The sequence below is a fragment of the Bos indicus x Bos taurus genome, chromosome 7, assembly GCF_003369695.1.
Source record: "Bos indicus x Bos taurus breed Angus x Brahman F1 hybrid chromosome 7, Bos_hybrid_MaternalHap_v2.0, whole genome shotgun sequence".
Taxonomy (NCBI): Eukaryota; Metazoa; Chordata; class Mammalia; order Artiodactyla; family Bovidae; genus Bos; species Bos indicus x Bos taurus.
Window position 1 is genome coordinate 96,419,733 of NC_040082.1, and position 11,128 is coordinate 96,430,860.

At 38.7% G+C, this 11,128-nt stretch overlaps 1 pseudogene; it reads right to left on the reverse strand.

The window, feature by feature from the left end:
• Nucleotides 1-4,585: 4,585 nt before the first annotated feature.
• Nucleotides 4,586-10,915, reverse strand: LOC113896349 (annotated as a pseudogene).
• Nucleotides 10,916-11,128: the final 213 nt, after the last annotated feature.

An 11,128-nucleotide genomic window follows, 5' to 3' on the forward strand; every position in this document is an offset into this window, starting at 1 on the left:
AAAGAGTCGGACACGACTGAGCAACTGAACTGAACTGAACTGAGAGTACATCATGAAAAACGCTGGGCTGGAAGAAGCACAAGCTGGAATCAAGATTGTTGGGAGAAATATCAATAAGCTCAGATATGCAGATGACATCACCCTTACGGCAGAAAGTGAAGAGGAACTAAAAAGCGTGTTGATGAAAGTGAAAGAGGAGAGTGAAAAGTTGGCTTAAATCTCAACGTTCAGAACACTAAGATCATGGCATCAGGTTCCATCAGTTCATGGCAGATAGATGGGGAAACAGTGGAAACAGTGTCAGACTATTTTTTTGGGCTCCAGAATCACTGCAGATGGTGATTTCAGCCATTAAATTAAAAGACAGTTACTCCTTGGAATTAAAGTTATGACCAACCTGGATAGCATATTGAAAAGCAGAGATATTACTTTGCCAACAGAGGTCCGTCTAGTCAAGGCTATGGTTTTTCCCGTGGTCATGTATGGATGTGAGAGTTGGACTGTGAAGAAAGCTGAGCACTGAAGAATTGATGCTTTTGAACTGTGGTGCTGGAGAAGACTTTTGACAGTCCCTTGGACTGCAAGGAGATCCAACCAGTCCATCGTAAAGGAGATCAGTCATGGGTGTTCATTGGAAGGACTGATGTTGAAGCTGAAACTCCAATACTTTGGCCACCTCATGCGAAGAGTTGGCTCACTGGAAAAGACCCTGATGCAGGGAGGGATTGGAGGCAGGAGGAGAAGGGGACGACAGAGGATGAGATGGCTGGATGGTATCACCGACTTGATGGACATGAGTTTGAGTGAACTCCAGGAGTTGGTGATGTACAGGGAGGCCTGGTGTGCTGCGATTCATGGGGTTGTGAATAGTCGGACACGACTGAGCAACTGAACTGAAGTGAACTGAATAACTAATTAGAAGTATATAACTCCATTGCTAACACTAGTGAGGGGGTGCCCTTTCTGCCCCCTTTTGATGTCTATGTCAGAAGCTTTCTCTATCCCTTTTATACTTTAATAAAACTGTTACACAAAAGCTCTGAGCGATCTTTCCTCGTCTCTGGCCCTGGATTGAATTCTTCTTCTGTGGAGGCCAAGAATCCCAGTGTCTTTTGTGGTTCAGCAACAACCTTTCAGTTTCAGGTAAATAGTGAAGGGACTCAGCCATGCAAATACATGTACTATTCTCCCCCAAACTCCCCTCTCATCCAGGTTGCAACATTACATTGAGCATAGTTTTATGTAGGTCCTAGTTGGTTATCCTTTTTAAATATAGCAGTAATTTCACCCAATTTTGTCTTGCAAGTGTATTTACTCTCATCTTATCAATGGTGTGCATCATGGAAAGGCATTTCATGAATGTTGTAGAAAGTTTAAGAGTAATACTCAAATGTGTATATTCTATTATAATATACTCAAATTGAAAAATTCATATGTTCACTTATCTTTAGAAATTTTAAGATGGTGCAGTTTGAAAGCAACAGCTAGAAAAATTTACAGAATGCACTTGAAATTAAACTGTATACACAGAAAAGCAACTTTTCTTTGTCCTTTTCTAAGGTTCCTTGCCTATCATTTGGCTGGGATGAATGGAGAATAAATATAATATTTTAGGACATATATTTAATATGATATTTTAAAAGTACTAGTAATTTTAATGGGCTATATCTTTTCCCACTGAATAATATGAATTCATCTTCTGTTACATGGATTCCCTTCTTTACTATTCATGTTTCTTATCAATTCAGTCGATAACAGTTTAGCCTTTGTTGGAAAATGCAAAGCAAATTAATCTAGTTATGGAAAGCTTTCAGAACACCAAGATAACTACCTCAAAAATGATGTGTGACATCTCTAAGAAGTATTGGAAACCCATCTTGTAGAAAACAAAAGGAGCCCAAAGACTGAGTTATCCTGACTGAAGACAGGGAAGCATGGTGAGGTCCTAACCAGAATACCACTGCTCAAAGGAAACATTCCCCTTTCTGACAATATGGTCCTTTGCAATCCTACAGTTACATAAAAGAAGATACATTTGTTGTAATGACTTTGGTGATTTAATAACCTTTAGGCATCATTAGAGGCATGTGTAATTGGAAAAATAATATCATCACCTATTTTCCAGGTGGTTACCCATGACTAAGACATATTCTGGATAATCACCCTTTTAATCTGTGCATGTTTTGTAATTATGTAACTGAAAGCACCATGCAATGTATTTTTGTAGACCATGCTACAATATCAGTAAAACTTCAGTCAAAAAAGCAATAGAACCAATTAGTTGTTTACAGAGGAACATTTAATATAGAGAGTTGGTTAAAAAGTTATTGAAAGACTGAAAGACAAGGAAGAGAAAAGTGGTGCCATAGTGATCATAACTGAAGGAGGAAGCTACTTCACCAAGGGCTGGAGGGGTATAAAGGGACCCATTGAACTTTTAGAGCAAAGAGACATTTACAGACCACTGTTCAATGTACATAAGATGAACAAAGATGGACATTGATGGAACATAGACTACAAGATGGAACATGATTTCAAATGCCCCACCCTAAAGCAAAGGTCAGGTGTATAACATAGAGAAGCTATGTGAAGAAATTTGTTGGAAATAATGGGGAAAATGAATTGCTTATTACCACATCAGGGTCCTCATATCTCCCCTCTTTGAACTGTGATCTCTTTTTGATCTTCAGCATTTGTCCATGAACAATGTTAGGACTCAGCGTAAACGTCACCTTTGAAAGAGAGGCTTGACTTGGATCAGTAGTTGTCAACCTTGGGCACACACTAGAATCACCTGAGTGCTTTTTAAAATTCTCATGCTTGGATCACACCCAAATTCAGTTAATCAGAAATTCTGGTGGTGAAACCCAGTGGTCAGTATTTTAAACTTCCTGGAAGATTGCAATAAAAGCCAAGGCTGACAAGCAGTGACATGCAGCTCACATAACAGCATGTACAGATTTGAATAGTAAAATTTACCATTGAAAGTATATAAGAGCTTGGAAAATTTGTAAATTTTTGATATATTAAAGGGGAATCATTCATCTTTTGAGGATGCTTGGGCTACCAAAGATAAAATATAGAATCTCCATAGATATAATGAGATTCATTCAAGGAGTGATTTTGATACAAAAAGGCTCTTAGAACTCCCCACTATCATGTTAAACCATGTGTGTGTTTGCACGTGCTCAGTCTTGTTTGACTCTTTGCAACTCCACAGATTGTAAATCACCAGGCTCCTCTGTCCATGGGATTTCAAAGTCAAGAATACTGGAGTGTCAGTGTTCTGGTGGGTGGAGCTGTATTTCTTCTCTCTGGAGTGCAATGAAATGTCCAGTAATGAGTTATGAGATGTCTATGGTTTTGGGGTGACTTTGGGCAGCTTGTATCTTGAAGCTCAGGGCTGTGTTCCTTTGTTGCTGGAGAATTTGCTTGGTATGTCTTGCCCTGGAACTCGTTGGCCCTTGTGTGGTGCTTGGTTTCAGTGTCGGTATGGAGGCGAAATGCAAATCAAAACCACTATGAGGTACCATTTCACACCAGTCAGAATGGCTGCGATCCAAAAGTCTACAAATAATAAATGCTGGAGAGGGTGTGGAGAAAAGGGAACCCTCTTACACTGTTGGTGGGAATGCAAACTAGTACAGCCACTATGGAGAACAGTGTGGAGATTCCTTAAAAAACTGGAAATAGAACTGCCTTATGATCCAGCAATCCCACTGCTGGGCATACACACTGAGGAAACCAGAAGGGAAAGAGACACGTGTACCCCAATGTTCATCGCAGCACTGTTTATAATAGCCAGGACATGGAAGCAACCTAGATGTCCATCAGCAGATGAATGGATAAGAAAGCAGTGGTACATATACACAATGGAGTATTACTCAGCCATTAAAAAGAATACATTTGAATCAGTTCTAATGAGGTGGATGAAACTGGAGCCTATTATACAGAGTGAAGTAAGCCAGAAGGAAAAACACCAATACAGTATACTAACGCATATATATGGAATTTAGAAAGATGGTAACAATAACCCTGTGTACGAGACAGCAAAAGAGACACTGATGTATGGAACAGTCTTATGGACTCTGTGGGAGAGGGAGAGGGTGGGAAGATTTGGGAGAATGACATTGAAACATGTAAAATATCATGTATGAAACAAGATGCCAGTCCAGGTTTGATGCATGATACTGGATGCTTGGGGCTAGTGCACTGGGACGACCCAGAGGGATGGTATGGGGAGGGAGGAGGGAGGAGGGTTCAGGATGGGGAACACATGTATACCTGTGGCAGATTCATTTTGATATTTGGCAAAACTAATACAATTATGTAAAGTTTAAAAAAAAAAAAGAATACTGGAGTGTGTTGCCATTTCCTCCTCCAGGGATTTTCCAGACTCAGGGATTGGACCTGTGTCTCTTGTGTCTCCTGCACTTGCACAGGGGGATAAACCATAAGGAGAAGTAATATTCAGGTAGAAAGTGAGGAGAGACATGAAGGCCATAAGAGCTATAAAAATGGTGTCATGAGAGAGGTAGAATTTTTAGATCTCCAGATTTAGTTTGTTACATTTTCTGGTATACACTCAAATGGGTTGCCAGGTCCTAAGTTGAATTTGTGCTGCCAGGAACCTCCACAAGGCCCTTTTGATGTCTTTGTTCCTCAAGCTGTAGATGAAGGGGTTCAGCATGGGGGTGACCATAGTGTACACCACAGAGACTGCTGCATCCTTCCTGGGAGATTGTGAGATGGCTGAGCTGAGGTACTCACCAACGCCTGTTCCATAAAATAAGCAAACAACTGCCAGGTGAGAACCACAGGTGGCAAAGGCTTTGTACATCCCACCTGATGAGGGGACTCTCAGAATGGAGACAAGAATTTTATAGTAAGAGAAAATGATTCCTGAGATAGAGAGAAAACCAGTCAAGGCACCGATAGTATAGCTGACTATGTTATTGGTGAAAGTGTCAGAACAAGCAAGGTTGAGCAGTTGAGGAGGATCACAGAAGAAACTAGAAATTTCTACATCCTTGAAACAGGTAAGTTGTAACACAATCACATTGTGCACCTGGGAGTCCAAAAGGCTAACACAAAAGGACAGCAAAACTAAGGAGCAACAGAGGCGCGGGTTCATGATGACCATGTAGTGCAGTGGGTGACAGATGGCCACAAACCTGTCACAGGCCATCACGGTAAGAAGCATACAATCCATACATCCAAAAAGGATAAAAATAAACATCTGTGTCAGGCAGCCTCCGTAGGAGATGACTCTGCTGTGAGATTGGATGTCCACAATCATCTTGGGAACTGTGGTGGAGATGAAACCTATGTCAACCAAGGATAGGTTGGAGAGGAAGAAGTACATGGGGGTGTGGAGGTGGGGGTCAGAGGTGACGGCTAATATGATGAGTAGGTTCCCTAGCACGGTGACCAGGTACATGGACAGGAAGAGGACACAGAGCAAAGGCTGCAGTTTTGCATCATCTGAGAGGCCCCGGAGGAAGAATTCTGAGACACTTGTTAGATTTCCAGTTCTGTGTATCTTGGACACCTCTGGAAAAAGAAAAGAGGCCTGGAAACAAAGGAAATAAGTAAATGGGCATTGAGCACTGTGCCCATATTTTGGATTCAAGTAACTTATTTCTAAGACTATACACTCCTGTTTCTCCAGCAATATTTCTCACTGTGACAAATTCCATTTGCTTAGAAATTTTCCTCCTTGGTTTCTCTTATACACATCTCTCTATAAACTTTTAGATTATAAAACTTCACAGAAAATTGAAAGGGAACAAGAACATTAGAGATAATATAATAGCCAGGACATGGAAGCAACCTAGATGTCCATCAGTAGATGAATGGATAAGAAAGCTGTGGTACATATACACAATGGAGTATTACTCAGCCATTAAAAAGAATACATTTGAATCAGTTCTAATGAGGTGGATGAAACTGGAGCCTATTATACAGAGTGAAGTAAGCCAGAAGGAAAAACACCAATACAGAATACTAACGCATATATATGGAATTTAGAAAGATGGTAACAATAACCCTGTGTACGAGACAGCAAAAGAGACACTGATGTATGGAACAGTCTTATGGACTCTGTGGGAGAGGGAGAGGGTGGGAAGATTTGGGAGAATGACATTGAAACATGTAAAATATCATGTATGAAACAAGATGCCAGTCCAGGTTCAATGCACGATACTGGATGCTTGGGGCTAGTGCACCGGGACGACCCAGAGGGATGGTATGGGGAGGGAGGAGGGAGGAGGGTTCAGGATGGGGAGCACATGTATACCTGTGATGGATTCATTTTGATATTTGGCAAAACTAATACAATTATGTAAAGTTTAAAAATTAAATAAAATTAAAAAAAAGAGAGATAATATATCTATGATCTCAGTTAAATACAGCCTACTTCTTTAGAAGTAATACAGAAAGAGAAATTCCCTTCCCCCTTTAAGAAAAAATATAATTCAAAGAAATTAAACATATTTGTATAAATCTTATTTTATTTAAATTAAATTCTAGTTATTTCCTTTATTTGGAATATTTTTACATCTCTATGAAATGAAGGAATTGTTCATCTGGATTCTAAACTAAAAATGAATGTTCACAATCAGAAAACATATTTAGGTGATATTCAGACTTTTATTATTGTTTTTCCTGTCTTCCCTCCTTCATGAAATAAGTGATTACTCAATTATCAGGGTTGCATTTTAAAAATCATTTAGTATATACTTCATTTGACTTTCGTGGACTTAAAAATTTGATCTGTATGGTTTAATTCAGTGCATGTGATCATACAGCATTAGTGACTATAATTATGGCATTAGCATACAGAGCATTGTCAATGATTAAATGATAATGAAATTTTAGAAACGTTCTTGAAATTTTTTTAATCATATACAGTGTTATTTGTTTCCATATCAACTCAGTTAAATGTCTAATGTGTGAGACCACTTTACATTTTTTGGAGTCCATTCTTTGCTGGTGAACTAATACTCCTTTATTGTTTTTCTTTTTTTCTAGCTCATTGAAGTGATTGACAAAATTGCTTATATTTGGGTTTTGTCACATGAAGGTTTTGAAAAAATGTACAAAATGATGATTTACTACAATACAAATTGTGATTACCAAAATCAAATTAATTAATGTATATGTCACCTTACATAGCTTCTATTTGTGCTTGTGTGTATGTGGTATAAGTTAAACAAACCTCTCATAGTAGATTTCAGGAACACAGTACAAAATTATTAGCTATAGTCATCAGACTGCATATTAGGTCCCCAGAATGTATTCATTTTATAGCAAAAGTTTATATCCTTTGACCAACATTTCTCTACCTTCTCCAACACTAGTCTTCACAACTACAGCTCTTTTAAAAAATTTCTTATTTTATATTGGGGTGTAGTCAGTTAACAATGTTGTGATAGTTTCAGGCAGACAGCAAAGGAATTCAGCCATACATATAAATGTACCCATTCTCCCTCAAAATCCCCTTGTCTTCACACTACCACATAACATTGAGCAGAGTTCCCTGTGCTATATAAAAAGTCCTTGTTGGTTGTACATGTGTACCTTTGGCCGATTCATGTCGATGTATGGCAAAAACCATCACAATATTTTAATTATCTTTCATTAAAATAAGTAAATTAATTAAAAACATAAATGTAACACAGAACAAAAAAATATAACAGAGGGTTCATGTTGATTCCTCTCTAACTATACCTCCCCTCATGGCTGAGTAATATCCCATTGTTTATATACACTTCACATTTTCTTTACTTTTCATCTGTCAATAGACATATATCCATATTCTATTTCAAAAAATATTGCAATGACAAGGGAATGTGTTGTGAAAAAGATTTAAATAGAATAATGCAAACACATCTGAGCAGTTTCCTTATCTATGAAATTGTGATGGTAATTGAACCTACAACAGGACCATTGCAAGACAGTTTTTAAAAATTATTTATATTGATTAGACCAGTGATTTTCAGTTCCATTTCATCAATTACTTCCATGTGCATATTTGAAAATGCTTAGTTACCCTGACCTCAGCCTAGAACCAATTTCAGGGTCTCTATGGGTGAGTGTCTTGGTCTCCCTTCTATGAACCAGGGCTTGATCAACACCGCCTTAGAATGAATATTGCCCAACACATAGAAAAATCTCCATGAATATTATTGATTAATACTGTCATGAATACCACACTTATTTAAAACATAAACATTTAATAATATTTCTTCAGATCCTACATATCATAGAAATTTGATACATTAATGATAAGATTTATGATAAATTTAACTTCTCTTGGAGCCTCAGTTCAATCTCACTTCCCTGCATACACATCCCCAAAACAACCAGTGTGATGAACTTGACATATATGTTTTCTTGTAAATGTTTTCATACTGTCAATATTCATTTACATATCCATAATCAGCTTTTAGGGTTTCTGTAGTAGCTCAGACAGTAAAGCATCCGCCTGCAATGCAGGAGACCTGGGTTCAATCTCTGGGTCAGAAGATCCCCTGGAGAAGGAGATGGCAACCCACTCCAGTATTCTTGCCTGGAGAATCCCATGGATAGAGGAGCCTTATGGACTACAGTCCATGGGGTCACAAAGAGTTGGACAAGATGGAGCGACTAACACACATACAACCAGCTTTTAAAAAATCTTCCCTAAATAAAATAATATCCATATTGCCTCTGAATGCACTTTGTTACCACACCAATTTGGTTAAGTCTCTACATACAACTACATCAAACAATTTCCTGACACAATATTACATAAGGAAAGACACCATTTTCTTCAGTTGGTAAATTTATGTTTATATAAATTAATCTCACTTTAACAAATTTAACACATTTAAGTGCAGTAATATATAATTTGATATATTTTATATATTAAATATTTAGTTTACATTACATATATTATTTTTATTTATATCAGTTTCTGCTTACAACAATCCAATGAAAACTCTTGTACCTTTCTCTGTTTCAGACAAATGGAAATTAGTTCATAACATGTGAGTGGTAATTAGTTAAGTTCTCACAGTGGGTGCATAACCAGTTTGGTATGTGCGTGCTCAGTTGTGTCCGACTCTATGTGACCCCATGGACTGGAGCCCACCAGGCTCCTCTGTCCATGGGATTCTCTGGGTAAGAATACTGGAGTGGGTTGCCACTTCCTTCTGCAGGGGATCTTCCCAACCCAGGGATCAAACTTGGGCTTCCTGCATCACAGGTATATTCTTTGTTGTCTGAGCCACCAGGGAAGATAATTCCCTGTACTCATTTTAGTGCAAAAATAATATTCTGTCAACTGCATCCATGCCATTTTCACCTTGTATAGGAAATCTTCTCAACCTTAAATTTCAAAGCTAGACTGCAATTTGCATGACTATTCATTGAAAACTTTAGTCATCCATGTTAGTGCCATTATGACCTCTGTAAACTGCAACCTCAGTCCCATGATTCACAGATTCTCACTGAACCAAAAGAGGATGAAGTAATTATCTACCTTCCTTTCACCTATGGGAGCCAAGTAGGTTTGAAAAGAAACACATTAGCTACAGTGGAGATGACTGAGAGCTGGTGCAGGAAAAAGCAAATCAGTGATTGAGTCCTGGGTCTTTCATTCTTGTAAGTGAAATATGTGCAATTATCTCAAGGTCTCTGTGCTTCTCTTCTTGGACATGAAGATCTAACACCCACTCTAGAATACATGTGGCACCAGAGGGAAATTGGAAACTTAATAAATATTTGGTCATTTGTATAAGGAATTTTAATCATTATTGGGATAATGTGTTTATTAATAGGGCTTCCCAGGAGGCGCTAGTGGTAAAAATCCTGCCTGCCAATGCAAGAGACATAAGAGATGCAGGTTCAATTCCTGGGTCAGAAAGATTCCCTGGATGAGGGCTTGACAACCCACTCCAGTATACTTGCCTGGAAAACTCCATTGACAGAGGGGCCTGGTGGGCGACAGTCCATGGAGTTGCAAATAGCTGGACACAACTGAAGTGACTTAGTAGACATGCGTGTTTATTAAGTACAATGCCCCAAATGTAATGATCTATCATGGCATATATGGCAGAGAGATCAAAGGCTTTCTTATCTCAGAGGTGGAGCACAGATAACATCAAATCCTAAAATATGGCTAGGCACATGAATTAAAATGTGCATGTTCTCTTCTTTTTAAACTCTTTTCTCCCCATATTCATCAAAATTTCTTCAATGACTTCTCAGTGATTGAATGCTGCTGCTGCTGCTGCTGCTGCTAAGTTGCTTCAGTCGTGTCTGACTTTGTGCAACCCCACAGACGGCAGCCAATCAGGCTCCCCTGTCCCTGGGGTTCTCCAGGCAAGAATACTGGAGTGGGTTGCCATTTCCTTCTCCAATGCATGAAAGTGAAAAGTGAAAGTGAAGTCGCTCAGTCGTGTCCGACTCTTGGTGACCCCATGGACTGCAGCCTACCAGGCTCCGCTGTCCATGGGATTTTCTAGGCAAGAGTACTGGAGTGGGGTGCCATTGCCTTCTCTGTTGAATGCTGCAGATGCTATTAAATGGAAAATAACAAGTCTCAAAGTCCATGAAATAGACAGAAATAACCAGTGTTTTAACTTTTCTCTGGTCCTGTGGGACTTTCTGAAAAGGATGAAAACACTGACATAAATGGTCCACCGTGTGGACCATATTGCTCACATGTTGTTTCTATGAAAAAAAGAAGAGTTTATTCAACACTTAACTGAGTATTTTTATCCTTGGTGTCTCCCCTGCACCAACAAGATATAGGTTTTGGGGAATCAGAAATAAATTAGCCTCACTCACTTCTTTTAGTCTAGGAAGAATGTACTTGTAGAAAAAAAAAATAAAATGTACTGTCAGGGATGTAAGGAAACCACAACATCAGATCTAGAGATATTTAAACCTGATGATATGACAAATAACCTTATCGTTATTAGTAACAAAATCACATATGTATTTTTCCCTTTCTTTGTGCATCCATCACGTAGTTATTGCATCGAGGGTGAGCCTATTTGCTTAGTCCCAATCCAGAGGTTCTGTATTAGTGAGGAATCCGTCAGTGGATAATCCTAAATCTCAAAGATTCTAAGAAATT